The following is a 27,519-nucleotide window of genomic DNA, read 5'->3' as shown; positions in this document are numbered from 1 at the left end:
ACTGCTGAAAAACCTATCTAAGCCTTATACTTCATGAGCCAGCCTCTACAGCCACTGTGGTGAAGATTTCCCCAGGTTTACTGTCCCCTGAGAGAAGATATTCTTCCTTATTTCTGTCTTAACCAGGCAACCTCTTACTCTGAGATTACGCCCTCTGATCCTAGACTCTCCTCCAATGGGAATAACCTCTCTGCATCTGTGCTGCCAAGTTCCTGCACGAGACCCAATAGGCTGAATGGCCTCCTTTTGCTCCAACAGTTGGTCTTTTAGTAAGGTTAACTTTCATTCTTCTAAACTCCAAACTGTACAGGTCAACCCTACACAATCGTTCCTCATATGACAATCCCTCAAGCTAGTGAGCCTTCTTTGGACTGCCTGTAATGCCAGTCTATCCTCCTTGAGATAAGGGGACCATAATTATTCACAGTTTTCGAGATGTGGTCGGATCTGTGCCTTGTATAGTTTTAAACACACTTCCTTCTTCTTGTACTCTATTTCTTTTGAAATAATGGTCAACATTCCATTTGTCTTCCTTGTTACCTGCTGAATGATTTGCACATAAGGGGTCCCAAATTCTTCTGTGCTGTATCTTTTTGAGGTCTTTTTCTTCTGAAGTTCAAGCTCCTTATAGTAGACTCCTGATCATATGAAAAATGTTTGCATCAGCCAATTTAATCATTGTTTGTGCAAGTGAATAAAAGTGTAAAAACTGGAGAACTATTTCCTGTTAGAAATTATATATTCTCGAAACAACTTTGTAAATTAATTGTAAATTAAATATTCTTCAATCTTTTGGGTGAAATTGTGCCACGGAACTAAACAAAAACTTCTTGTGCTGGGCAAAATCAGGCAGTCAGGAAACACTTTGTATTTGGACACTAATTATTCATTTAATTGTCACAGCAAGCCTTAGCAGAAAGGAGCAGTGTATTTTAACATGTGTAACACATACAAAATATCTATTTTGGGAGTGAGAAATGGCATGGTATACTGAATCATGCAGAGAGCAGAAGAGTGAATTGCTATTTGCCCTTTTTCATCATCAACAAACAACTCTAGAAACAAATATTCATTGCATTTTGCAGATAATCATAGCTCACTGCCTTTCTATTTGAAGAAGAGCACTGTAGTAGTTTGCAGGATGATCAAAAGTGTTTATCTTCAACATTTCAGAGATAGGATTTCCCTGCATTTCAAACTTTTCATGTTTAACTTTGACATTGAATGAATTTGAGTTACATTTTACCAATGTAGTTAACATGATTGCTGTTTTACTATTACTAAATGTATCATAATTGGAGATGTTACAGGCTGATTGCAGTAGTGACTTTAGTGAGGTTTTTCTGCATGTGATCACTTTCCATAGAGCACTTCATGTATGCCTGTATCCATAAGATACAATGCAGGCCACTAATAACACAATCAGCACTGTGTTCTCACCAATGTGCTGTATTTAAAATTCCAAGCTGTGCAAGGCATCTGCAAAACCAAAAGATAAGAATATTTAATACTCCAAAGCTTTTTCATGTAAAGACTTGTACTTTACCACCACAAGTCAACATTATTGGAACAATGTTATACAGTTCATATCTATCCCACAGCAAGGTGTCCCCTAAATGAGGCTATTGCAGTTTTATGTACTCACCCAGCATTCACTGATACCTAGTTCTTTATGAATGGGCGATTCTAAATGAAAGCTTTAAAAAAATAATTTGTTTCACCTCATTTCATTGGGAAAAATGAATAAGGGATTGAAACTATGTTTAAAACTTAAGATGACTCAATGTCAGAAATTTACAGCAAAATAATAGTAGATCCCTTTCATTGTGGTCCCTTTGGGAGCCATGCAAGGGGGTTGCAATGAAATGTCCTGTATAGAGGATGTTTTACACATCTATTCATGAGGACTGTATTAGATTGGAGGTCATAGTTTTCTAAAGCTGCTGAGTTTGCAAACAGCTAAGAAGTAACACACTGATACTGGAACGCATGATACTGCAAGTTGAAATCGTGGGACAAAACAGAAATAGTCCAAAACACATGAATCGTCAGCAGCTCAGGAACTAAATGGTAGGTTATCGTGGTCAGTGAATATTTGTTCACTATTGCCTGTTTTGAGGTTTGCAGTACTCATTTTCTTACAATGGTGAACAGTCAGCTGATAAACAAATCTTGGTTCCTCTTTCCTTGTGGATTTATTCCGAGCTAACTGTAGGTAATCAATCATTGAAGTATAGTCATATGTCAGTTGATCAAATTGCCCTCTTCAGAATATATTTTAAAATTTCAGTTCTTCAGGAAAATTGGCCTCATCTATGACCATTATTTGACAATGGTAAACAATTTTACAAAGGTATTGATGTCAAATGGATTTGGTCAAAATCAAGAAAAAAATAAACACTGAATCTCTCCCTTGGCGCACTGTGACCTGTAATGAGTTCAAACCACATTGAAAACTGATGTGTCAACAATATGATAAATGGATACAGTTCACCATGCTAATAGCATTTTCTAGTTCATAGCCATTAACCCCAACAGATTAGGCATTTCTGATAATTTGAATTTAGTGTATCGTGTTGCCAATATTGAATACAACATGGTAAGAACTTTAGTAATCTGAGGAACAATAACATTTGAACTACAACTCCTCAGATGCCAAATTAGTACATGTGCCAATATGCAACAAGACCTGGATAACATCTGGGTTTGTGCTGCTAACTGGTAAGTAACATTCCGCCACATAAATGGCAGGTAATTACCATCTCAAACAAGAGAGACTTTAACCACCACCACTGAACATACATGCAACAGTGTTACTATAGTTCTCACTATCAACAACTTAGGGATTACTCATAGAATTCTCATAGAATTCCTACAGTGTGGAAACAGGCCCTTCAGCCCAACAAGTCCACACTGACCTTCAGAGCATCCAGCCAGACCCAATCCCCTAGCATCCACCTAATCTACACATCCCTGAACACTATGGGCAATTTAGCACAGCCAATCCACCTAGCCTGCACATCTTTGAACTGTGGGAGGAAACTGCAGCACCTGGAGTAAACCCCATTGACTGAACTGAGCCAGGCACATAAATATTGTGACTACAATAGCAGGACAGAGGCTAAATGTTCTGCAAGATGCAAATCATTGATGGAATAATCTCCACTTGCCTGGATGTTACAGTTTGAAGAGCACTCAAGAAAAAGTAGCTCACTTCATTTGAACCCCGTACCCTCCACCAACAAAGCACAGTGGCAGCAACGTAACCAGTGTGACCAATCCTTCACTGTGGTCGAATTCCTAGAATTCCCGCCTCCCAGCATTGTAGGTGCTTTTGTACTACATGCAATGCAATGACTCAAGAAACTGGCTCACCATCAGTTTCTAAGAAGCGTTCCAGGATGGAGTAAAAGCCCTGGAACTCCATTTTAACTGCTCAGTAAGTGGACCCAACAAGCATGCAGGTGGTTCCAGTTGGCTGCTTATCACCACCACCTCATGGCAAAAAGGAATTGGTGATAAATGCTGGCCAGGCCAGTGACACACAGGTTGCATGATCGAACAGTAACAAAGACATAAAGATTTGATTGACGTGTTCACAGAGTGTGTTCAATATCAGCATTTGTGCTTAGAAAGAAAAGGTGAAGAAAATAACATTAAAATTCTCTTAATCTGGGGTCAGAAGTCATTCCTTATTTGTAAGCAGTCAAACCTGAAGAATTCAAACACATTTTTGCAATTTGATGGGGAACTGAGGACTACTGTTCTAAAAGATGTTTGCCTGGATGCAATTGTGGGTTTCTATTCTGAACAAAACTGCTAACAAAAATACTTTAGCACCTTTAGCTGGAAGAAGATAATTTGATTAGAAAACACATGTAAACACTTTAACCTGCACTGGGTTAACGCACCAATCAACTTTCTTCTGTGTGGTTAATTGTAACTTGTCCCTACGCCCTAGCATTTGTTTTGCTGATATCATGGTTTCCTTTTAGTTATGTCTGTGGGATTATATCTCTGTTAAGGGAGCATGGGTAGCAGTTCAGAAGGAACCATGGACTTCTCCATGTTTGGTGACAATATCTCTCCATAAACAGCTGACAAGTGATGACTTGTTGCAGGTTGAAAAAGATCCTTGAAGATAAACCAGCAAGGCAGATAAATGTGAAAAACTGAAATAACAAAGTATGGGGCTGGATGAACACAGCAGGCCAAGCAGTGTCTTAGGAGCACAAAAGCTGACGTTTCAGGCCTAGATCCTTCATCAGAAAAGGGGGATGGGGAGAGGATTCTGAAATAAATAGAGAGAGAGGGGGAGGCGGATTGAGGATGAATAGAGGAGAAGATAGGTGGAGAGGAGTGTATCAGTGGGGAAGTAGGGAGGGGATAGGTCAGTCCGGGGAGGACAGACAGGTCAAGGGGGCGGGATGAGGTTAGTAGGTAGGAAATGGAGGTGCAGATTGAGGTGGGAGGAGGGGATAGGTGAGAGGAAGAATAGGTTAGGCAGGCGGGGACGAGCTGGGCTGGTTTTGGGATGCAGTGGGGTGAGTGGAGATTTTGAAGCTGGTGAAATCCACATCGATACCATTGGGCTGCAGGGTTCCCAAGTGGAATATGAGATGCTGTTCCTGCAACCTCCGGGTGGCATCATTATGACACTGCAGGAGGCCCAGGATGGACATGTCGTCTAATGAATGGGAGGGGGAGTTGAAATGGTTCGTGACTGGGAGGTGCAGTTGTTTACTGTGAATGGAGTGTAGGTGTTCTGCAAAGCGGTCCCCAAGCCTCCGCTTGGTTTCCCCAATGTAGAGGAAGCCACACTGGGTACAGCGGATGCAGTATACCACATTGTCGGATGTGCACATCTGCTTGATACGGAAAGTCTTCTTGGGGACTGGGATGGGTTGAGGGGGGAGGTTTGGGGCCAGGTGTAGCACTTACTGCGGTTGCAGGGGAAAGTGCCGGGTGTGGTGGGGTTGGAGGGGAGTGTGGAGTGGACAGGGAGTCACGGAGAGAGTGGTCTCTCCGGAAGGCAGACAAGGGTGGGGTGGGAAACATGTCTTTGGTGATGGGGTCGGATTGCAGAAGGCAGAAGTGTCGGAGGATGATGCGTTGTATCCGGAGGTTGGTGTGAAAAACTGCTGTTTTGATCAATATAGAACATAGAACATAGAACATAGAACAGTACAGCACAGAACAGGCCCTTCAGCCCACAATGTTGTGCCGACCATTGATCCTCATGTATGCACCCTCAAATTTCTGTGACCATATACATGTCCAGCAGTCTCTTAAATGACCCCAATGACCTTGCTTCCACAACTGCTGCTGGCAACGCATTCCATGCTCTCACAACTCACAATATATAGTTAAAAGTTTATTCCTACATAGTGGGGATTATATTACTGGGTTCTATGCATTCACATGAGTATATTTCTCACTCCTCTGCCTGTTTTCTCATGTTCTGCTGTTAATCCATTCAGCAAGTGCATACCCTCATTATACATTGGATTTCATGCACCGGTAGCTGCAGTAATAGGGAAAAGATGTTTTATTTATTCATTGTATTCATTTTAAAGCACTGTTTTGGCCCAATAGCCCTGCTCAGATGTTGTGAATCTCACCCATCCAAATCCATGTTTCACAAATGAGCTCATTCTTCCAGGCCTCGTCAGTTTCTTCTTTCCCTCCCTGAGGTGAAATACTTGTGTTGGTACATCTCCATCTAGCAACCCAACCAATAACTGGCATTATTTTCCCATTGAGGGTATAGCAGCCTTTAAATGCAAGTCAATTGGCCTTCAGGCTCCCCATCAGTGTTCAGCATTCAGATCAATTCAGACTTTAAATTTGAACGAGGTTGTTCAAAAATTCATATTGTGTTAATTGCAAACTCAAATTGAGTAGTCAGAGCATGAATTGGAAGTGCTTTCATCAACCAGTCAGGGCAGCTGACATGTATTCAACATTAAACTGCCAAAAGTTTAAATTGTGAGTAATTTCTGCTTAGGGGTGTGTGTCAGGATTTCCACATGCTCCTAACACACATTCTCAGTCATAAGTTTGGTGTTCAGTGATTTAGAGACTGGAAGATCACATCTGAAGTTTCACAGCTGCAGTTCTATTGAAAGGAATGAGTGAGATGCTCTAACCATTGAAAATGGAGTTAAATCTAAACCTGATTAAAATATTTTGTTCACCCATCTCCTCTGTACCACCTGAGTCATATTTGCTCCTGAACAAGCAATGCCTCAATTTTAAAATTTGGAAATTTTCACCAAGTTCCTGTATGTCCTCCTCCTTTCCGGTTTATGGAATTTCTTACAGTCCGGAATCTTTCAAGACGTTTCTTATCTTCATTGCTCCATAATTGGTGGCTATACCTTCAGCTGTCTGTGCCCTGAAACGACAGTTAAACCTCTCTCTCCCTCGCTGACCTTTCTTTTTACGACACTTCTTAAATCCTCCCTCCTGCCTTTGATCAAGCTTTTGCTCGGCCACCCAAGCATTGCCTGATACAGCTTTGTGTCCAATTCTACTTTATGATGTACCTGTATTAGGATATTTTATTGCATCAAAGGTGTTATGTAAATACAAGATGTAGTTGAGACGCAGGCTCATTTTCCTGCAAATCCCATCCTGTAAAGGCTCATAGGATACCTTGTAGCATCTACTAGAAATTCTGCCTCAAAATCAAAATGATAAGATGATTATTTTGGTATTGATAGGATGGCTTGTCGCCAGAATGCCGTAAATGAATAAACACTTGTGGTCATCATTAGAAGCCAGAATCAGGGGTTGCAGCCTAAGGATATGGGATAGGCCATTTAAGTCTGAGATGAGAAGAAATTTTATCTAGAGAGTGCTGGGCCTGGAGAATTCTCTGCCTCAGAAAGCAGTTGAGGCCAATGTATGGAATATTTTCAAAGACAAGTATTGTTGTCAGGAGTAAAATGATCACAGAGTATGAGGAGAAAGCAGGAAGAGGTTACTAAGTTAGATGATCAGCCATGATCACATTGAATGGCACAGCAGGCTTGATGGGCCAAATAGCCTAATTCTGCACTTATTTTCTATGTTTCACTGTAATATTCTTAATTCTGTCAAAGTAATGATGGCCTGGAACTGAAGCTGCTTTACAACAGTCAAAGCATTAAAGCTGTCAAAGCGTACCAGACAATCAAATTAAATTTCTGGCAGTATTTTCTAAGAGTTTTCAGAAAGGTTATTGAGACTTCCAATGATGTCATAACCTTGCCAGCAACTTCGAGCTGGATTGGAACTCCCAAACTGGGTGGCTGGGAATCATGGCAAATGTTAAGTGGCAAGAAATTGCAAACCAAAGCTGAGCTTTCACTGTTGAAGTTTTAATATAGACAGCACAAGGGCTGAGAGATTAATTCACTCACTGGAAAGTGTTGATCATCTAAATAATGCCACGTAATTGCCTGCCTACACTTGAGCAGTCATTTTATTCTTAACCTCAAGGGGCCAGGTTTTCCCAGGTTTTGGGAAACATAGCAACATAAAGGAGTCGAGATGAGCTGAATCTGTAAGACAACAGTCTTTACAGCAAATATGTGCACCAGGCATATTTCTGCCAGGTCCAACAGGTTGTCCAGAAATTCACTCACCTGGTCATCATGTTCCTCCTTCCCTGCCACACAACATTTGTAGTCTGCCCCTGCAAACACACATAACTGCTTTCGGGATCACTGGTGCTATGAAGCTAGCTAGCCATCCAGAAGGACTCCAGCTCAACTATCAGTGAGATGGAACCCTTTTCAAGGGGCCATGCAGTCATGCTCAGTAGTACAACCATTCTATCATCTTTCCTGACTTTGTACCCAACCCCCTCCACACTGCCTAGGTCTAATCCAGTAGGGATCAAAAACAAAATACTGAGAATGCTGGATATATGAAATGAAACACAGACCTATGGAGAAACAGCAGGTCTGGCAACACCTGTGGAGAGAAAAGCTGAGTTAACATTTTGAGTCCAATATAACTCTCCCTTGGAACTCAGAAACTCTGTTCCTCTCTCCGCGGATGCTGCCAGACCCGCTGAGCTCCAGCACGATCTGTAGTAGAGATGATCCCACCAGGCTGAAAGCTAGGCCTTCATCCAAGGATTCCAATCTTTTTTTTAATTCCAGTTGTTATTTACTAGCCCTTCCAAACTAAAACATACAAAATAAGAGTCAGCTCCCCTACAAGCATGAAATGCCACAAAGCACAGCTTCTGATAATAGGGAAGCAAGTTTTTAATCTAGAAAGTGACTGCTGTGCTCACCTCATCCTGCTGAGGTATGGGCCTCCAGACCACATGGAGGTCATCTATTGCGGACACAATTGTGTCTTCAAGTTTCGCACACAGCCCCGGGAAGCGTAGAAGAAAGATGTGACTGCTAATTTGTTCCAGCAATTGTCTCTTTTCTGCCTTCCTGCCCCTCGGTAATTGAAATGTGTGACCTTCCAGCTTTGTGTTGCTCGGCACATTCGCTGGCAGCTGAGGTGACTTAATATGGGAAGAGCCCCAAGTGCCCTCAGCAGCAGCATCACTATCGTTGTCAAGGCCATCAGGAATACTGGTGTTTTAAAATCAGTCCATAGCTTTATACCTTAGTTCTCAGCTCCTAAAGTCAAAGTGACACACTCCTTAATTCTAGTTTTAACAGGGCTGATGGCTTACGTGATGACTAGGCCCCATTTCCATAATTCACAAAATGCATTTGAATACACTTCTAATTTCAGAGAATCCGGCTGAGCCTTACCAAATCCTCTTCCTGAAAACCAAGAAACTTTCCTCGGGCAAAAGTTGCAACCAATCTAAGCCTCCAAACGATGTGTGCTCCCATTCTGTTGTGGGGTGCTACCTGGACCGAATATTTGGCTAAAGCATCTTCACTTGTTATTACTGTACAGGTGAAATCTGACTTTCACTGGAAGTGGTGGACCACTGATTGTTGGAGATGTAACCCTTCCCAACCCAACACCCAAACTATCTCCCAGCGAGACAAAGCAGGCCAATGCAGACAGGAGAGAATGCTCGCCAAAGGGAAGGACAGCATTCGTAACTTATTGAATTACTACAAGTCATAGCCCATGTTTCCAAGTCACCCAGATACCATAGCGCCAAGATCAAACAAATTGGTTCACTCCTAAATCCAGTTTGCTTTTTGCATTAGCTAAAGTGCACAAAGTAATCTTAATATATCAATGTATTGTTCTCATAAGCACCGTGCAATCAAAATATACAATGACTTCATGAAATATATATGTGGACGTGAAAGTAATCTCTTGAAAATACAATAAAAACAAAAGGTTATTGAACTACATAAGCTTCAAATGCACATTAAATATTAAATGTTGTGCAAAAAGGAAATGTCATTAAACTAATCATGCAAAAGTGTGAGATATTGATGAATGATGGTGTTCAAACTCATGTCATCCCGGAGGCATATTGTTATAGCCTGTGTTAGCACAATACTCTAGAGTATAAGATCTTGTTGTTGGTATTGCTCTTTATGCCACTTCTCGGACACATTTTATAATTATACTAGACCTTGTTTGGAATTGGTTCCTTTGTATTATCTCTCTTGTTTCTAATGCAGCCTATGAGATCAGTTGAAAGAAATGAATACATAAAATTGGATGGAGCAGGAAAGCAAGAAATGGAATTAAAAACAGAAAATGTTGCACTTAAAGGGCTCAACACAGAAGCACCTCAGTATTTTCAGTGCCACTCTTTGTGGGAACTGATGAAAAGCATTTTCAATGAATGTTTAAACCTGAAGTATTAACCCGCAATTTTTCTAACAGATGGGAGCTGAGCAATCTGTAATATTGACTTTTTATGCATACTGAAATCTATACATAAGATCTTGTTTAATAAGTCAATTAAATGCTTAAGGGCACATTTAGCACATCTGCCCTGCAATTGTTGCTTAGATTCCCTGACCTACACCTTTCCTCCATTCAGCTACAACTCTACTGGGACTGCAGAATTGCTGAATTGATTCAATAGACCATGCTGACTGGTGTGCATTTATTTGCTCACATATTCCCTATAGATATTAAGCACTCAGACCATGAACAGAGTGTTCCCTCCCACTGGGTTTCTGGTGGGATCCCATGAGTTTGAGTCAGATTCCTGCCTATGGCAGAATGTGACAGTGCTGACTTTAACCATTGGGCATCATTCACATGCTGTCAGCCAACTGGCCAATGGAAATTCAGTCAGGCCTTGGCTGCCCAGCAGCTTTAAGGTGAGGATTGGGATTAAAGTCCCTTCGGGGTTTGAGTTTCGGAAGAAGAAGGCATGAGCTTTCCCTGTGCTCCCAGAGGAGATGCGATTGTGGTAAACTACCTGCTCTCAGCTGAAGAAATCAGCTGCATATTTATAGAAAAGCTTCATTGACAATAGGATCCTGTTGGAATGTCCACTGGGTGATGTTAGTTCACAACAAAAACCAGGCTGTCTGAATTAAAATTGATTCCAATGGGCATGTCTACTGAAGAGATCAGAGGCTGAGATTGAATACAACATGGGAATTAATGAAATTTATTGCAGTCAGAAACATTGTAGACAGGCCCACTTAATCATGGGGCAGATGGTGAGCCTGTCTCCCAACAAACACTCTCAATTAACTTGGGGGCAGCAGCAAGTTGCTGAGGGAATCTTATTCCCTCTTCGTCAGTTGGCAGTTATGATCTTTATTAAGCCAATTGACACCACCTATTCCAGAACCCAGCAGAATTTAGCAGTGGTTCAGTGATTACATGAAAGTGATATGGTTTCCCTATGACTCCAGAATGCCGCTCGTTCATGGTTTCTAAGAAACAGGTTTGACCCTCTTTCAAAGGAACAGTGTTAGGTTAGACTGGGGTTGGACATTAAAAGCCATCTCCCTGCTCTTGTCCCTAACCCTTCTGACCCACAACCCACTTAAGTCCAAACAGACCTTCACTCACCTGTGACCTGAGCCCCTTTGGCGATATTAGACCTTATCTTGCCTTCAACCATAGTAGCCAAGATAGCCAAAGGGAGGACTGACAGCCTTTTATTGACTACATCTCTTGGCAAAGGAGATGTACGCCTCCAACATCCTTAATTCTGGGGAAGGCCCAACACTGACCATCAGCTGAGGCCTCCCTCTCAGAAGTGATGTGGATATACATCAGATTCTTCAACTACTGAGCTGAACCTGCTGTAATTACATTAAATTCCACCTAATGGATCAGAGAAATAGCACAAGCAAGATTGTAGAAATAGGATGGGCCAAATATAATAGTATTTGAAAATAAGGTTGTTTCATGGGAAATTTCATCACATGACGGTTTTTTTTTAGATTAGATTAGTTTCCTTACAGTGTGGAAACAGGCCCTTTGGCCCAACAAGTCCACACCCCCTCTTGATGCATCCATCTTGAAGCTAACTACTGAGCCACCGTGCCACCCCAGTTTTTTCTAGCAGTATTTAGTACTTGGCTGAGGGGCTGGACATGAGCAGTGAGCTTTCATGAAACACGACTGTATGCACAATAAAGGTTGAAAATTGAGAAGGGGTTAGAGGTGAAGCGTGGTGGACATTAAGCAGGCAGAAGGTGAAGAAAACTGAATATTACAGTAAAGAATTGAAGGCACAGTTGAAAATCATTTTGAGTGGATTTTTAAGACCAACAGGATTCGAGTCTGTTCTGCCATTCAATTACAGCTGATATGGTTCTCAACCTCATTCCCCTATAATCCACACACCCCGAACACTAAGGGCAATTTAGCATGGCCGACCCACCTAGTCTGCACATCTTTGGACTGTGGGAGGAAACCAGAGCACCCGGAGGAAACCCACGCAGACACGGGGAGAATGTGCAAACTCCACACAGACAGTTAGCCGAGGATGGAATCGAACCCGGTTCCCTGGCGCTGTGAGGCTGCAGTGCTAACCACTGAGCCACCGTGCCACCCCAGGTTTTTCTAGCAGTATTTAGTACTTGGCTGAGGGGCTGGACATGAGCAGTGAGCTTTCATGAAACACGACTGTATGCACAATAAAGATTGAAAATTGAGAAGGGGTTAGAGGTGAAGCGTGGTGGACATTTAGCAGGCAAAAAGTGAAGAAAACTGAATATTACAGTAAAGAATTGAAGGCACAGTTGAAAATCATTTTGAGTGGATTTTTAAGACCAACAGGATTTGAGTCTGTTCTGCCAATTCAATTATGGCTGATATGGTTCTCAACCTCATTCTCCTCTGAACCCCGATTCCCTTACTCATCAAGAATCTATCTAACTTTGTCTTAAAGACACTTAATGACTTGGCCTTCAAAGCTTTCTACAGCAATGCATTCCACAGATTAACCACCCTCTGGCTGAAGAAACTCCTCCCCATCTCAGTTCTAAAGGGTTGACCTTTCACTGAGAGCTCTGCCCTCAGGCTCTAGTCTCTCCTACCTCTTCCTACCTCTATTCAAGCCTCTACGTATTCTGTAAGTTTCAATCAGATTCCCCCTCATCCTTCTAAACTCCAACGAGCACAGCTTCAGAATCGTCATGGCTCCTCATACGACGAGCCTTTCATTCCCAGGTCATTCTTATAAACCACCTCTGGATCCCCTCCAAAGTCAGCACATCCTTCTTTAGATACAGGTCACAAAACTGCTCACAATATTCCAAATGCGGTCTGGCCCAGTTTGTCTAAGTTCTGCAATCTCCTCACTTCCTCAGCACCATCTGTCTCTCCACCTATCTTTGTGCCATCTACAAACTGAGCAACAATGCCCTCAGTTCCTTTGTCAAGATTGTTGATATATAACATTAGTAGTTATAGTTCCAACACTGACCCCTATGGAATTCTGCTAGGCACTGGCTGCTGTCTTTAAAAAAGACCATTTTGTCTCCACTCTCTGCCTTCCGCCTGTCAGCCGATCCTCTATCCATGCCAGTATCTTACCATGTTTAGCAGCTTCCTATGCGACACCTTATCAAAGTCAAAGCATTGGAAACAAAGGTAATTAACAAAGCAACGAACTGATGCAAGAGCCTTATAGATGAGCAAGCAGGCATCAAGAGCAGAGTAGGGATAGGAAGCGGCCTAATGTTTGATGATATGTGTGTGTCTGAGTGTGAGTGTGGACATGCTTATTCAGAATGTGAGTGCAAGAGAATGTCCGTGGTGGGCATGTATCTGTGAAATTCTTACATTGACCTCTACAACTGGGAATACCTGTATGTTTGTTCACTCAATATTTGCTGTGATAATAAAATGTGAGGCTGGATGAACACAGCAGGCCCAGCAGCATCTCCCAGGAGATGCTGCTGGGCCTGCTGTGTTCATCCAGCCTCACATTTTATTATCTTGGATTCTCCAGCATCGGCAGTTCCCATTATCACTGATACAATATTTGCTGTGAATGGGTTTGGTTGTGTGACAGGTCTATTCTAACACACGTGTTTGTAAGCATTTTTGTTTATTTTTAACATGCATGTGTTCATACCTCATGTTCAAATATATTTGTGCGCACGATTAAAGCAGCAATGTAAGTGGAGAGGCAGACCTTGCCAGTAGCCTGCCCATTAAGTGATAAGTTGGTTAAAAAGCTTTGTTTGCCAGCAAATTAGAACTAACAGTGATAGTACTGCAGTGACCCCCTAATGTGAACATTAGACGAGTTTGCCCAAGGAGAGCATTATTTTCATCTTTTATCTGTGCAGTGCGCTTTAATTGTCAAAACTGTGGTGGTAAGTTTGCATCAGGTGTATATCCATAAACATGTATAATTTTCTCATAGACCAGAAACCTGTTTCATGTGAAAAGACTTTGCTTTCATTATGTTTGTTATTGTTAGGGAAAACTGAATATATGGATAAATGCTTTAACTAAACTTTACAATTCAACCTTCAACTAGTTAAGAGATTGCTGCATTAGCCAAGCTAATAGTTCAGTAAAGCAAGGAAGCGACACTACAGCTACCAAAATTGTTTTGTATTTATTAGGAAAGAATTATGAATGAATTTTATTCTCGGAAATGTATCATAAATGGAAGAAGGAGTTTTAGGTTGCTTCCTGGATAATTTCAAAATATTGTACTCCTCATGCAATTCTGACTTCCAAATAACCTATAATAACATAACTGATATTACTACTGTTGCATGGGAGATTTTAATATCATTTTGCTCAAATTTTAATTGGCCGATATCACTGACTGTCACGATTTCAAAATGCAAATGAGTTTTAAAATGTAGAGAAAAATCAAGATCAGCAAAATACCGTAAAACTCATCAGATTCCCTTTATTTTATGTAGTTTTTTAGAAGATACGAATGATACTGATTAGCCATTAATCCTCTGTGTGAAAATATAATGTAGCTAATTTATATTGACATTGCAAAATAAACCATAATGCATCAATGTATGTGCCATTTCATGTGACTTTTCTGCAAACGAAGCATTTCAGGCATTTTTTCTATTGATGAAAGCGGCATCAGTAAAATGTTACGGTTGCTATATGCATTGAGCTACTCAGTTTCTTGACATCATGAATTAAAGTGGCGAAAGACTGCCTTCTGTGATGGTGGGTATGTCATGACTGCAATGGAAAATTTGTTCGGTACTTTTGGCTGAAAATGATTGCACACGCATTAGCTCCATCTTTTGGTGCTACGGTCCACTGTCATTAAGGATGAGGTTATTCACTGAACCTCTTCTCATGTTATTCTCAACTATCAGGTTTAGTCCTCTGGCTGAAGAGAGAGGGTAGCTTGGGAATATGCTGGGCTATAAGCTTACAGTCTATGATGAAATATAATTATGCTGCTGCTGATGGACCAGAACTAATCATATATCCTTGGTTTTGACCTGCTCGATCTATTTGGAATCTATCCCATTTAGCCGAGGATTGTTACGTATAGTGGATGTCCTCAGTGTGAAGGCAGGACTGAGAACTGTTGCTGATAATCTCATAGACAAAAACATCAGTGGGAGGTGAGTTATTAAAGGTGAGATCACATTGTTTTTCCCTTTGTGTTGGTTCTGTCATCACCTTGCGGTTGGACCAGTTTTGCAGGGCTTAGTCAGAGTGATCATTAATGATGTGATTGAGCAACCTTTGACAATAGACATTTAAATCCAACCTGCAGAGTCCTAGCCATGCTCAGGGCTTCTTCTAAATGGTGTTGAATGGAGGGGTACTGATTCATCGGCTGCAGTTTGAGGTTGGTGGTAATCAAGGAGAGGTAGCCTCCCCTGTGTTTTACCTGATGCTATGAAATTTCACAGTGTTTGGGTTAAACATTTCAGTCTTCAAGGCTACCACATATAACACTGTGCCACTGGCACTGCTGGACAGAATATAATCCAGAATAGTGATGCAGGAATCTGGGATGTTGGCTGTAGGTATCATTCTGTGAGGAAGATGATGTCAAGTTGTTGGTTTGACTAGTTTGTGGGATATGTTTACCAAATCTGGCTCTAGTTCCCAGGTTCTAATCAGAAGGTTAGCTGGGTGTCACTTTGTCATGTCAGGCTCCCAGGTCAAAGTTGCGTGGATCAGTTGGCTTTATTATTTAGCCTTTGTATAGCAGCTCGGTACACCTGAATAGCTTACAGAACTATTTTGTTAGAAGTTAGGTTAGAAGATACTTCTGGAATCATTGAAGAGGAAGATCAACATTATAGATTAAGTTAACTGTAAAAAGCTAAGAAGTGAGAGTGCTTCCCTTGATTCTGTATTTGTCCAAAGTCCTGTATCATGATCCAGCTATGATGTTTACCTAGAAACCCAAGTATTTAATATTTCACATCCACACCAAGCCAACTGGTATCAAACACACTTTGTACATTACTCCCTCTGAAGCACAGCACATTCCCTGAATGCATGTGCTCCTTGGGTAAAAGTAAGAGACCCCTGTAGCAAGAGTCAATGGAGGGGGAAACAACATTCATACCTGTCAGAAGTTTGTGTAAGTCATATATTAAGCTGTTGTAATATTTTCAGATTTAAAGATGATTCTTTGAACATGTAACTGACACAAGTCAAGCTTCACACCCTTTCTGGACTTTATGAATATGTTAGCAACTCCAAAAACAAACTGTCAAGTTTTTATTTCAAAATTATTGAATCAGTATCTGAGAACATAATAATATGCCCTCTTCCGAATATAGTGGACAGGCACTTTTTTATTCAATACATGCTGTATTAAGTGATTTATAATCTACACACATAGAATTAAATTCCATTGATTGTGTATCTAATTGAGGGGCTTCATATGACATCATAAAATCAATTTTTTTAAAAATCATAATTAGAGCTTCAAAATTAGATTATAGCTGAAATCACTCCATGTAACTGTTATTTCTGAACAATAATTCTTTTTTTTCAGTTATCTCTGTTTCCACACCTTGGCTTTTTCCTTCTTGGAAGCCTTGAGCAATATTTTGAATCAAATGAGAAGCCTTCATCAAAAGCTATCAACATACTTTTCTGTTACTTCCTGCACTAAATTTAATTAGTTTTCTGTTAAATGCACCGACACTATTTGGCTCAAGTGTGCTTGAGGTAATAATTTCCAACTTCCTGGGTAAACAGGGTCCTCCTGAATTCCCAATTTGATTTATTAATGATTCTTGACTTTATAGAATCTTCTTTTAGACTCCCCGCAAATGGAACTACAGATGACCAATCAAACCTTTTCATATTCCTAAGTACTTTTGTTAGGCCACTCCTCAGATGGCCTTCCTAGAGGACATAGTCGCAGACTTTTCAGTCTTTACCGATGGTTGTACCCTCTCTGCTGTGCTGTCATCCTTGCAAATCATTTTTACACCTTCTCCAGTGCATCTTTATCCTTTTTATAATTTTTGTTTTGTGACCGGAGTGTGAGAGTTTAAAATGATTTTATGCTTGTTGTTTGCTGTGATATATTTTAACTGTGTTGAATTTCCTGGGAAATGAACGTGGCTTGCCCATTTTATGAGCTTTGCCAAATACAACCAAAGGAAAAATGCAAATTGCCAATTCTAATAGTTATCCTCCTTGCTCCTGTGCTCTGATATTAATTCAAACACAGCTGGCATTTGCTGATGGTCTGTAAGTCATATGTTTGTTTAACCTCGAACACTTGTCCATAACCTGGATTGTCAGCTCAACACAAACTAACGCTGCATTATGCTACTTGTCAATTATTCTCTCCTGAAACAATAATCACCAAAAAAAAGAGATGTGGAGACAGGAGCCTGAATTATGCTAAAGACAGGACTTTATGGAAGTATTTTCATCGGAATTCGTAGTGTGCCCAGGAGCCCCAGAATTTAACTATATTAAAGGTATGATTTAAATGCCACAAGTTCAAGTTCCCTGGTGTTGAAATCAGTTTTATCCTTTGCTCACTTGCAGAACCTGTCTGCATACTGTACAGGATGCAAAAATGCTTTTGTAGTCAATGGATGTTGGAGTTCATTTCTGTTTTAATGATATATTTTAGACTTGAAACACAAAAAAACTCTGAATTAAATTGAAGAGATGAAAATAATATTGTTCTCCTTCAAACAACCAACCTGTCCCTTTCAGGTCAACTTTATACTAATTTATTCTAAATCAGCTGAAAAAAAGATTCCTGTGATGTGGAAATAAAGCTGTCAGTAAATATATTACCACAATATGCATAGGGTTGTTGAGGCCAAGTCATTAATTATATTCAGGGTTGAGATAGAGAGTTTTTTTTTTAATCAGTGAGGGAGTGAAAGCTTATGGACAAAAAGCAGGAAAGTAGAGATGAGAATTGTCAGATCAGATATGATTTCATGAATGGGATCAGTCGGCTGAATGGCCTACTTCTGCACCTGTGTCTTATGACCTTGTGTGAAATGCTTAATGAAGAGAAATGTGTGCGTGAATGCCTAAAGCAAGAAAAGTTATTGTGGAAATAATTAATACAGCTGTAGAAATATGGAAAGCTCTGAGCACAGAAGGAAGTCATGTAACACAACAACACCAGAGATAGGAGCAGGTGTAGACACATAGTCTGTTGTGCCTCCTCAGCATTCAATACAATCATGGCTGATCTTGATTTTCATAACCACTTTCCTGCATGCCCCCCATATCCCTCAATTCTCAGAGTAAAAATCTGCCTATATCCTATTTATCATTTCTTAGATATATTCAATAATGGAGCATCCAAACCCCGCTCAAGAAGAATATTGCAAATGTTCACAATCTTTTCAGTAAAGTCATTTCTCCTCATGTCAGTCCTAAAGGAATAGCCCCTTGTTCTGAGACTATGTCCCCATCTTTAATTCTCCAGGCAGTGGAAACAATCCTTAAGCATGTCCCTTGTCAGCTGAGCTATCCAGCCCCATCACACTGTCCAACTCTGGACCCATGGCCCTCTAAGTTGCAACACCGTCTGTGCATATTCATTTATTGTTTTAAACAAGTGTTTCTGCCACCACTCTATCAGGCAGTGAACTACAGAAAACAACCAATGTGCTTGAATTATATTCTGTAACGTATACCACAGAATATATATAACAACGAGTCGGGCTTGTATTGAGTCAAGTTCTTGAAATTTATTAACAACTAATCATGGTAATATGATATCTTACTTATACAGTCAGGGTTATATGTTTACTTAGATTTCTGTATTTGTACAGATATTGTTCACTGCTTGACAAACAGACTGACTGTTTGGTTGCCTAGTTAACTGCAGACTGGAGACTGAACAGAGAAAGATTTTGCCCTTTAACATCACGTTGTGATGTTACGTAGATGTTGTACAGATATAGTCATTTCAGTAGGATAAATAATCCTCTACTTCCCTCTAATCCTCTGTTAAATACCTTAAATCTATGCCACAGTTATTGACATCTCTGAAGGAAATAGGTCCTTCCTACCTATTCTATCCAGATCCCTCATAAGTATATAAACCTTGATTAAATTTTCTCTCAGCTTCCTGGTTCTGAAGAAATGAATCCCAGCTCAATCTATCCAATTTTCCCCACAGTTCAAACTCTCTATTCCTACCCATGTCCTCATAAAATGGCTTTGTATCCTATTTAGTGCGTTCACATCATTCTGACATTGGACATTACAACAAAATTATCAAAATTAGTTGCTTATTTAATGTTTTAAATTTTATTTATGTAAAATAATCAAAATCTTGAAATCTTTGATATTCATTGTTGATTTGATACAAACTGATTTTTAGAAAGCTTGTAGGGAGCCTAGATTGAAATTGCTGAAATTCAAATGGTGTTTTGGGAAATTCTCCCTCAGCATACTTACAAAATCACATTCTGGTTAGAAATGTGTAGTCCCATGCCGTTAGTCGGTCAGACATCCCATTCACCATCGCTGATAACACTGCAGCCGATAGAGATCTGGATGGTCACACGATTAGTCGAGAAATCAAGCAGCAATCCAGCTCACCGGATCTTCAGCTATTCGGCGTCATGTGTGTCTTTTCAGCTGGAATGTATGGCTAGCCTCAGGGTATTAGCACATTGCATTTTAATAATTTAATGAACTGAGATAAATTAGCATATATCACAGGGAATATGTTTTGCTTTTTGTCTGACCATGCAAAACAAATGCATTTGTAAGTTGTCCCTTTAACTGATTCTTCCATGACCATTGATGCAGCGACTATGTAGACATTGAAGTGACAGGAATCAGCCACTTTATTTGTGCAGTTTTAGACTTTTATTTTTCCAAACAGTAAAACGCGGAAAAGTGATATGAAGTATGTTCAATCAGTCACGATCTTATTGCACGGTGAACAGGCTCAATGGGCCGAATGGCCTACTCCTGTTCTTATTTCTTATCATTTTGTAGAGCACAAATAATTATTAGTGAGTTGCCTAGGTCAATGCAGGTATATGTTTATTATGTTTGTCTTTAACAATTTCCCCATGTGAATCATGCACTTATCTGCTCTACTGCTTGTGAACATGCCAAGTGATCCCTAAGATAAGGAAGGAGCTCTGGTGGGGAACTGCAAAGGATACAGACGGCACACAACTTGTATCTGAAATGAGCCTTATTGAGACTGCATGTGTGCCAGGTATATCATTTGGAGTATATCCTATGTGCTCTAGGCTATCAAAATCAGCACCTGTTCTTGAGCAGAGCTAAGTGATGGCACAGACCCATTCCTGAAACGGATGCCAACTGGCTGTTCCTATGCTACTCTGTGCCTGCCACAACTTGAAGGCATCTCCTCACAATGCCCATCTGTGTGACTGCATGGAAGAATGGCCAGATCATGGGGCTAATTAGCTCAGTTGACTAAATCACACGGGCCGGTTGTTCAGAATAGCTGAAGTTGTGTGGGTTCAATTTCCATTATTCTTGAGATAAACTGGGAATCAGCCTTCTTTCCCGACCTCTGAAAATCGGAAGTAGTGACTAGCTACCACTGATGCTATCTGACTTCCTGACTATGCCCAGTATTTAGGAAATTTTGTGACATAGTGATACTGCTCTTACCTCTGGGACAGAAGATCGAGGTTCAAGTCCCACCTCAGGATGGTATGGTAATGGAAATGTGTCCTAACATGTCTAAACAAGTTTTGTTTCGGAATAGCCACCTTACAAGAAATCTTTGAATCTTCCCTACAAGTTTGTGTATACAACTATTCAGTAAATTAGTTGAACCTGTTCCTGGTAGTCCTGACGTTTGTATTGTATCATGTCAACAGAGGGATAACCCTTTAAATAACTCATCCAGAAATACCATTGTGTACATAAAAACTGTTTAACGACAAACTAAAATGCAGGCAGTTTAGTGACCTGTATTAGTTATTGCACAGACCTTCCTTCCAATAAAATGTTCAACATGTTTGCTGGTTTACCAGCTGCCACTTTCAGGTAGATTTATGTTCTAATACACCTCAAATGGGAACATTTTAACGTACTTCATCTCTGCCTTGTACCTGCAAGGTTTCATAACAACTACATCCCCTTTCTCATAAATGCTTCGTCCTTTACCTTCTGTTCCCCTTTTCAACATTTTCCATGATGCAGGTCTTGACTGTACTTGTTTCAAATGATGCTAAATAGTGATCAGGTGGTTAGTCATTTCTTTTTAGGTACAACATGCAAGTCAGTTATCTTGCTGTGTGAAGAGGACAGACTACACACAGTGACTTGGTAAACATTCTCATTCACAAGGTGCTGTATTTTCATTAGGTTTCGCATGATGCAATTGTGCATATTAGCAACTTGTTAATTTAAGATATCTTGTATTTCGTAGAAAATTTAATTACTGTGATTATATATCAGTCCAATTCCCACACTTCAAACACCTTTTAAACTCCTTACTAAAGTAACTAGGACTTTATTTCCAGCCTAGTTTGTCAGTGCCCACTGCTATTATTCTACCGCAAAGGCAGTAGCGCACAGAATCTGCACATGTTCCCATTAATGTATAAATCCACAAGCTGCTATAGGTAACTTGATGGTTCCCCCAAAGGGTGTACTTCTGCGACATTCCTGATGACAACCAATGACAGTCAAATTCATTGATAATGGATTGTTATGTTGTTGAACTTACAGTGAAAGTAACTCAGGGAAAGACAACACTTCACTGAATAAGTTCTAATTAGGCTTTTACTGTCATGTTAATTTGAAAATTACAACTGGCCATTTGAGTGACCCTGAAAATGTTGTATTTGTGGAATGTCAACATTTTTTTTGTAGTGTGAATAAAAGTCTCGATTTCATTTCTAACATTTAATTTAAGCTTTCATTTTGAAAAAGAAAAGAGTTATGATTGAATCGGATAGCAATTAAGATACAGCTAAACAGACCTTCAAAAAATATGAGGTGAAGGAGGTTAAGCACCTCTAACTCCCTGGTTTGTTGCCTGTGAGAACTGCCCAATGCAATAGGCTTGGCCAATTAGCTCAGTTGATCGGACAGCTGGTTTGTGATGCAGAATGATGCCAGCAGCATGGTTTCAATTTGGTTGAGATTACCATGAAAGAATCTCCTTCTCAACCTCTTCTCTTCACCTGAGGTATAGTGACTTATAGGTTAAGTCACAACCGGTTATTTATCTCCAATGAGAGAGCAGCCCTATGGTTTGATAAATCTCTGGTGACTTTACCTTCACCTAATTTTTTGATCTAGGATGCCTTCTTATGGTTTTGTATTTGTCCCTCAGCAGAAGGTGGCTCAGTGGTTAGCACTGCTGCCTCACAATGTTAGGGACCCGGGTTCGATCCCAACCTCAGGCAACTGTCGGTGTGTGGAGTTTACACGCTCTCCCTGTGTCTGTGTGGATTTCCTCCGAGTGCTGTGGTTTCCTCCCACAGTCCACAAATATGCTGATTGCCCATAGTGGCCAGGGATGTGCAGGTTAGGTGGATTAGCAATGGGAAATGCAGGGTTGCAGGGATAGGGTAAGGGCGTCTGGGTGGGATGCTGTTTGGAAGTTCGGTGTGGACTCGATGAGCCAAATAGCCTGCTCCCACACTATAGAGATTCAAAGAGGGTGTTGGCTATAATGAGATGATGCTGAACACTAATTGTCAGCATGAGGACTGCGTTCTATTGGCTCTTCCCATTCCATTTTATCAAAGATTCCTCTCCAGAAAGTAGAATCACATAAATCTTGGCATTAAAATTTCCCAAAGGGATGCCCCTTTCTGCTTATGGAGTAGCAATGGGCACTTTATTAAAGTCAGAATATACCTTTTCCCTTGAACTCTTCATTGGAGGCAAGGAGTGTTGGGGTATATATGCTAACGACAATAACATACAGCTAATCTGCAAGTGAAGTGCCACGGGACTTTTGTTTGTGCATTTGAGACATTGTGGTATTATATCCAAAAGCCTTTTCCAGATGGCAAACCAACTCTGTGAATACAAGCGTCACCATAGCCTTTCCTTTCCTATATAAGGTGTACAGCTTGTTCAATCAGCTGTCCCTCTCCCAGAAGAAGAGTGTCACCAAGGGCAGCAGTGTCATTTTGATCTTGGTTGTGCACATGATATAATTTTAGTTCTTCTCTCCAGATGGCCACTGTTGAGATTATCCACGAGGACTGTAATGATCCATGCTATAAGTTTTTTTATTCCAGATTTCCACAGCATTTTGCTTCTGTTCAAGGAGATTTGTAGCAGTTTTCCCAGTCTTCTTTCAATTCATATTCCAAACAGAGGTTCTAGAAAAATCTGAGCAGTCGTGAACACCATGATAGGGTGTCAATTCTTTCTCTTGTCAAATGAACTAGTTATCCATTCAGTTATTTAGCAGAGCATTGTAAATATAACAAGGTCCATTAAAACTATTAACAAATTCATCAACTGCTCTGTAAAGTGTAGGTTAAGGATCCCACTGAGTAAGGTGGAGAGAGTATCATTAAGAAACTCTTGATTTATGAGGCAAGCTCAGTCAAAAGTCAGCGGAAACAAAAATGGAAATGAAATCTATGTTTTTCTGCTGATTTCATTTCTTGACTCTGAAAGATGCCATGGACATGTGGGAATTCCGATTAATCATCCCTGTAAATCAACAACACCTTGTGCCTCTGCAGTATTTGTGGTCAGTGCTTTTGTAAATCAAGCAATGGAGGAAAAGTCTTGAGTCTTTTTGAGTTGTCTTGGAGTAATCCATGGAATACTGATTTTCAATTTTGATTAAAGTGAAGCAATGTTCTGGTGCTTTCTTCATGGCATGGATTCCAATGTTTCCTCTCTGCAAAATGCCAGAGACACACAATTCCCTCTAAATATCGTAATGCCTGTCTCATGCTCTTTAAAGGTAACACAGGCAGGGCTCAAGCTTATACTGTTTTTATTCAGGGCTTGGTCAGTGCATTTGGATGTGCTGCACAATTGTGCACTCTTGTGCTGCGAGGTACAATGTATGCTATCTTGATAGAGATTTTAACATGCCAGGTGGTGTTCACCCTCTGAAATGATGCAGAGTAGGCACTTCATGGTGCCAATCACCATGCAGTGTCTCTTTGATATCAGCACTACAGTGGAACATTTGTTGAGCAGCTGGAAAGACCTCAAACCCCAACCTTCTATTGGTTTTCTATAGAGAAACTAGTGAACTACTTGCAGATTATATCATGACTGATTTCTTCTGGCTATTCTTACAACTCTTCTTTTTTGGTTGTTGCTTCAAGTTCCAGTTGTCTACAAAAAGTGATGGTGCAAGTATGGAAGTAATTTTTGGTCATTTCAGGGCTTCTGTGTCGTGAAGGACTGCTCCCAGATATCAGTACATGAGTGGATCTTCCTCTTAGAATATAGTGTAACCAGGAAAATGAGAAGGGGGCTTGAACAACAGGACAAGGTACTCTTAGAGACAGGATGAAGTGGGGTGGGTAGGGTTTTCAATAGGCAACCATATCTGCCCAGGACATTCAAGAAACAATTCTCCTGCTTGAGCATCCAACATATAATACAGATATGTGTGCACATATAAAATATAATCAGCCTTCATAAGGATGTTGTCACTGAAATCTGCAACAACAACAACTGCAGCATGGAGCTGCAAAGCAAGGACAGCATTACCGGTTACAGTGCATGGGAGCTTAACCATGATTTCCTATGAGTTTGCCTTGTTCTTGACTGTTGTGGATATGAACAATACCTCACAGTTTTCCATTCACTGTTAAATAAGGCAGGTCACTGCAGCCCTTATTTAAAGAGAGATAATTGCATTTGATTGTCCTTTACTAAAAACAAACAGATGGAGTAAACACAAGAGCTTTCTTGGATTTAAGGTTTACATAAGTTGTTATTGATTGCATGAAAATTGACTGATGGAAGCTGTATGCCAACCTTACCAGAACTGAAATGTTTCTACGCCCAAATGTCCAACATGTGACAACAAAAAGTTCACTGTGAAGGTCAATGTGTAGCATTCTGATGGCAGACATGATTACCTCATTTGGGGCACATTACTAGCTGCGTTCCAACCACAAAGGCCAACCAGAGGGTGGCTAATGGGTGACAGGAGCTATCCTCTGATGATGAGCCATGGCTCATGAGGCATGATTACAATGCTGCCATAACACCTGACTGAGCAGATCATTGGCATGGTTAAGTAACAACTCCACTGTCAGGACCACTTTGAAGAAGCAGGAGTCTGCTGAGCTGCTCTCAGGATTTTTGGTGGTCTGATTTAGTCTGTATGAACCTGTCAGGAATAAACATGACTCCCTCATCCGCTTCACACTCCCCACTAGCCCCAGCACCCCTGGTACCTTTCCCTTCAACAGAAGGACGTGCTACCCCTGCCCCACCCAACCCCCCTCACTTCCATCCAAAGCCCAAAGCAAAGTATCCATATCTGACAGGGATTCACCTGTACGTCCTCTAACCTAGTCTACTGTATCCGTTGCTTGCAATGTGGCCTCCTCTACATCGGTGAGACAAAGCATATACTCAGGGACTGTTTTGTAGAGTATCAGTGCTCTGTACGTAACAAATGACAACACCTTTCGGTTGCCAACCATTTTAACTCCCTCTCCTTTTCCCAGGGTGGCATGTCCATCATGGGCCTCCTCCAGTGCCACACTGATACCACATGCAAACTGGAGGAGTAACACCTCATTTTCCACCTTGGGAGCCTACAGCCTGATGGTCTAAATATGGAATTCACCAGTTTTTAAACCTCATCACCCTCAGCCTCATCCCATGACCAACCGTCCCTCTCATCTCCGCTCCCTAGACCTGACACAATGCGTCCATCTTCTCCCCCATCTATTCGCCCTGCCCAGCCCACTGATCATTCCCCACCACTCCCGACCAACACTCGCCTATCACCATCCCATCTAACTTCCCCAGCCCCACCCATCCTCTCTCTATTTATTTCCCAGTTCCCTTCCCCTTCCTATTTCTGATGAAGGATCCCAACCCAAAAGGTCAACTTTACTGCTCCTCTGATGCTGTCTGGCCTGCTGTATTCCTCCATCTTCACACTGTTCAACCTTCATTTCTCTGTTTGCCAAGAGTTCCACATTCCGTATCTCTGTCCATTTGATGGCAATAAATGTCACCACAAAATAGATATTCCAAACCAAATAGATCAGTGAAATCATGCAAGTGTACATAAAAAGATGAACACTCATTCTTGTACAAATATTGCTTGTCTTCTGCTTCTACCTTTGCTTATCTCAATGTTCCTATATCATGCTACTCCATTAGTTGCAGTATTGATAATTAAAGCCCTTCGATCATCAGCAAGGATAGACTTGCAGGTGACTTGGAGCATCTCTAGGTCAGGGTATATCTTGGCCTGGGTGCCTACAGTGTAGGCTAGTTCATTAACAGGCAGCATCTAATGCATTAGCAAGGTAACAGGGGTGGGAGGTTCAGAGATAATGGGAACTGCAGATGCTGGAGAATTCCAAGATAATAAAATGTGAGGCTGGATGAACACAGCAGGCCCAGCAGCATCTCAGGAGCACAAAAGCTGGCGTTTCGGGCCTAGACCCTTCATCAGAGAGGGGGATGGGGAGAGGGAACTGGAATAAATAGGGAGAGAGGGGGAGGCGGACCGAAGATGGAGAGTAAAGAAGATAGGTGGAGAGAGTATAGGTGGGGAGGTAGGGAGGGGATAGGTCAGTCCAGGGAAGACGGACAGGTCAAGGAGGTGGGATGAGGTTAGTAGGTAGATGGGGGTGCGGCTTGGGGTGGGAGGAAGGGATGGGTGAGAGGAAGAACCGGTTAGGGAGGCAGAGACAGGTTGGACTGGTTTTGGGATGCAGTGGGTGGGGGGAAGAGCTGGGCTGGTTGTGTGGTGGACTTGCTACACTTGCCCCCACACCTCCTCCCTCACCCCTATCCCAGGCCTCAAGATGACATTCCACATTAAGCAGATGTTCACCTGCACATCTGCCAATGTGGTATACTGCATCCATTGTACCCGGTGCGGCTTCCTCTACATTGGGGAAACCAAGCGGAGGCTTGGGGACCGCTTTGCAGAACACCTCTACTCGGTTCGCAACAAACAACTGCACCTCCCAGTCGCAAACCATTTCCACTCCCCCTCCCATTCTCTAGATGACATGTCCATCATGGGCCTCCTGCAGTGCCACAATGATGCCACCCGAAGGTTGCAGGAACAGCAACTCATATTCCGCCTGGGAACCCTGCAGCCTAATGGTATCAATGTGGACTTCACCAGTTTCAAAATCTCCCCTTCCCCTACTGCATCCCTAAACGAGCCCAGTTTGTCCCCTCCCCCCACTGCACCACACAACCAGCCCAGCTCTTCCCCCCCACCCACTGCATCCCAAAACCAGTCCAACCTGTCTCTGCCTCCCTAACCGGTTCTTCCTCTCACCCATCCCTTCCTCCCACCCCAAGCCGCACCCCCATCTACCTACTAATCTCATCCCACCTCCTTGACCTGTCCGTCTTCCCTGGACTGACCTATCCCCTCCCTACCTCCCCACCTATACTCTCTCCACCCATCTTCTTTACTCTCCATCTTCGGTCCGCCTCCCCCTCTCTCCCTATTTATTCCAGTTCCCTCTCCCCATCCCCCTCTCTGATGAAGGG

The 27,519-nt window shown here is 41.5% G+C and overlaps 1 protein-coding gene across 24 annotated transcripts in view; it reads left to right on the top strand.

The window, feature by feature from the left end:
• The window catches only part of rbfox3a (RNA binding fox-1 homolog 3a), a 509,932-nt gene that overhangs the window by 274,248 nt on the left and 208,165 nt on the right, over positions 1-27,519 (top strand). Inside the window, exon 1 of one of the 24 annotated variants that reach the window (XM_059653731.1) lies at positions 13,717-13,736. The exons of 22 other annotated variants lie outside the window; for them this stretch is intronic. The gene's annotated coding sequence lies outside the window, so the exon portion shown is untranslated. Of the gene's footprint in view, positions 1-13,716; positions 13,737-14,827; positions 14,979-27,519 lie in introns of those variants that run through there. One more of the 24 variants, XM_059653729.1, reaches the window with a different exon arrangement.

Source organism: Stegostoma tigrinum, chromosome 22, assembly GCF_030684315.1.
Source record: "Stegostoma tigrinum isolate sSteTig4 chromosome 22, sSteTig4.hap1, whole genome shotgun sequence".
NCBI classification, from domain to species: Eukaryota; Metazoa; Chordata; class Chondrichthyes; order Orectolobiformes; family Stegostomatidae; genus Stegostoma; species Stegostoma tigrinum.
The sequence above is the reverse complement of the archived record's forward strand: the minus strand, read 5'-3'. Positions and strand labels throughout refer to the sequence as shown.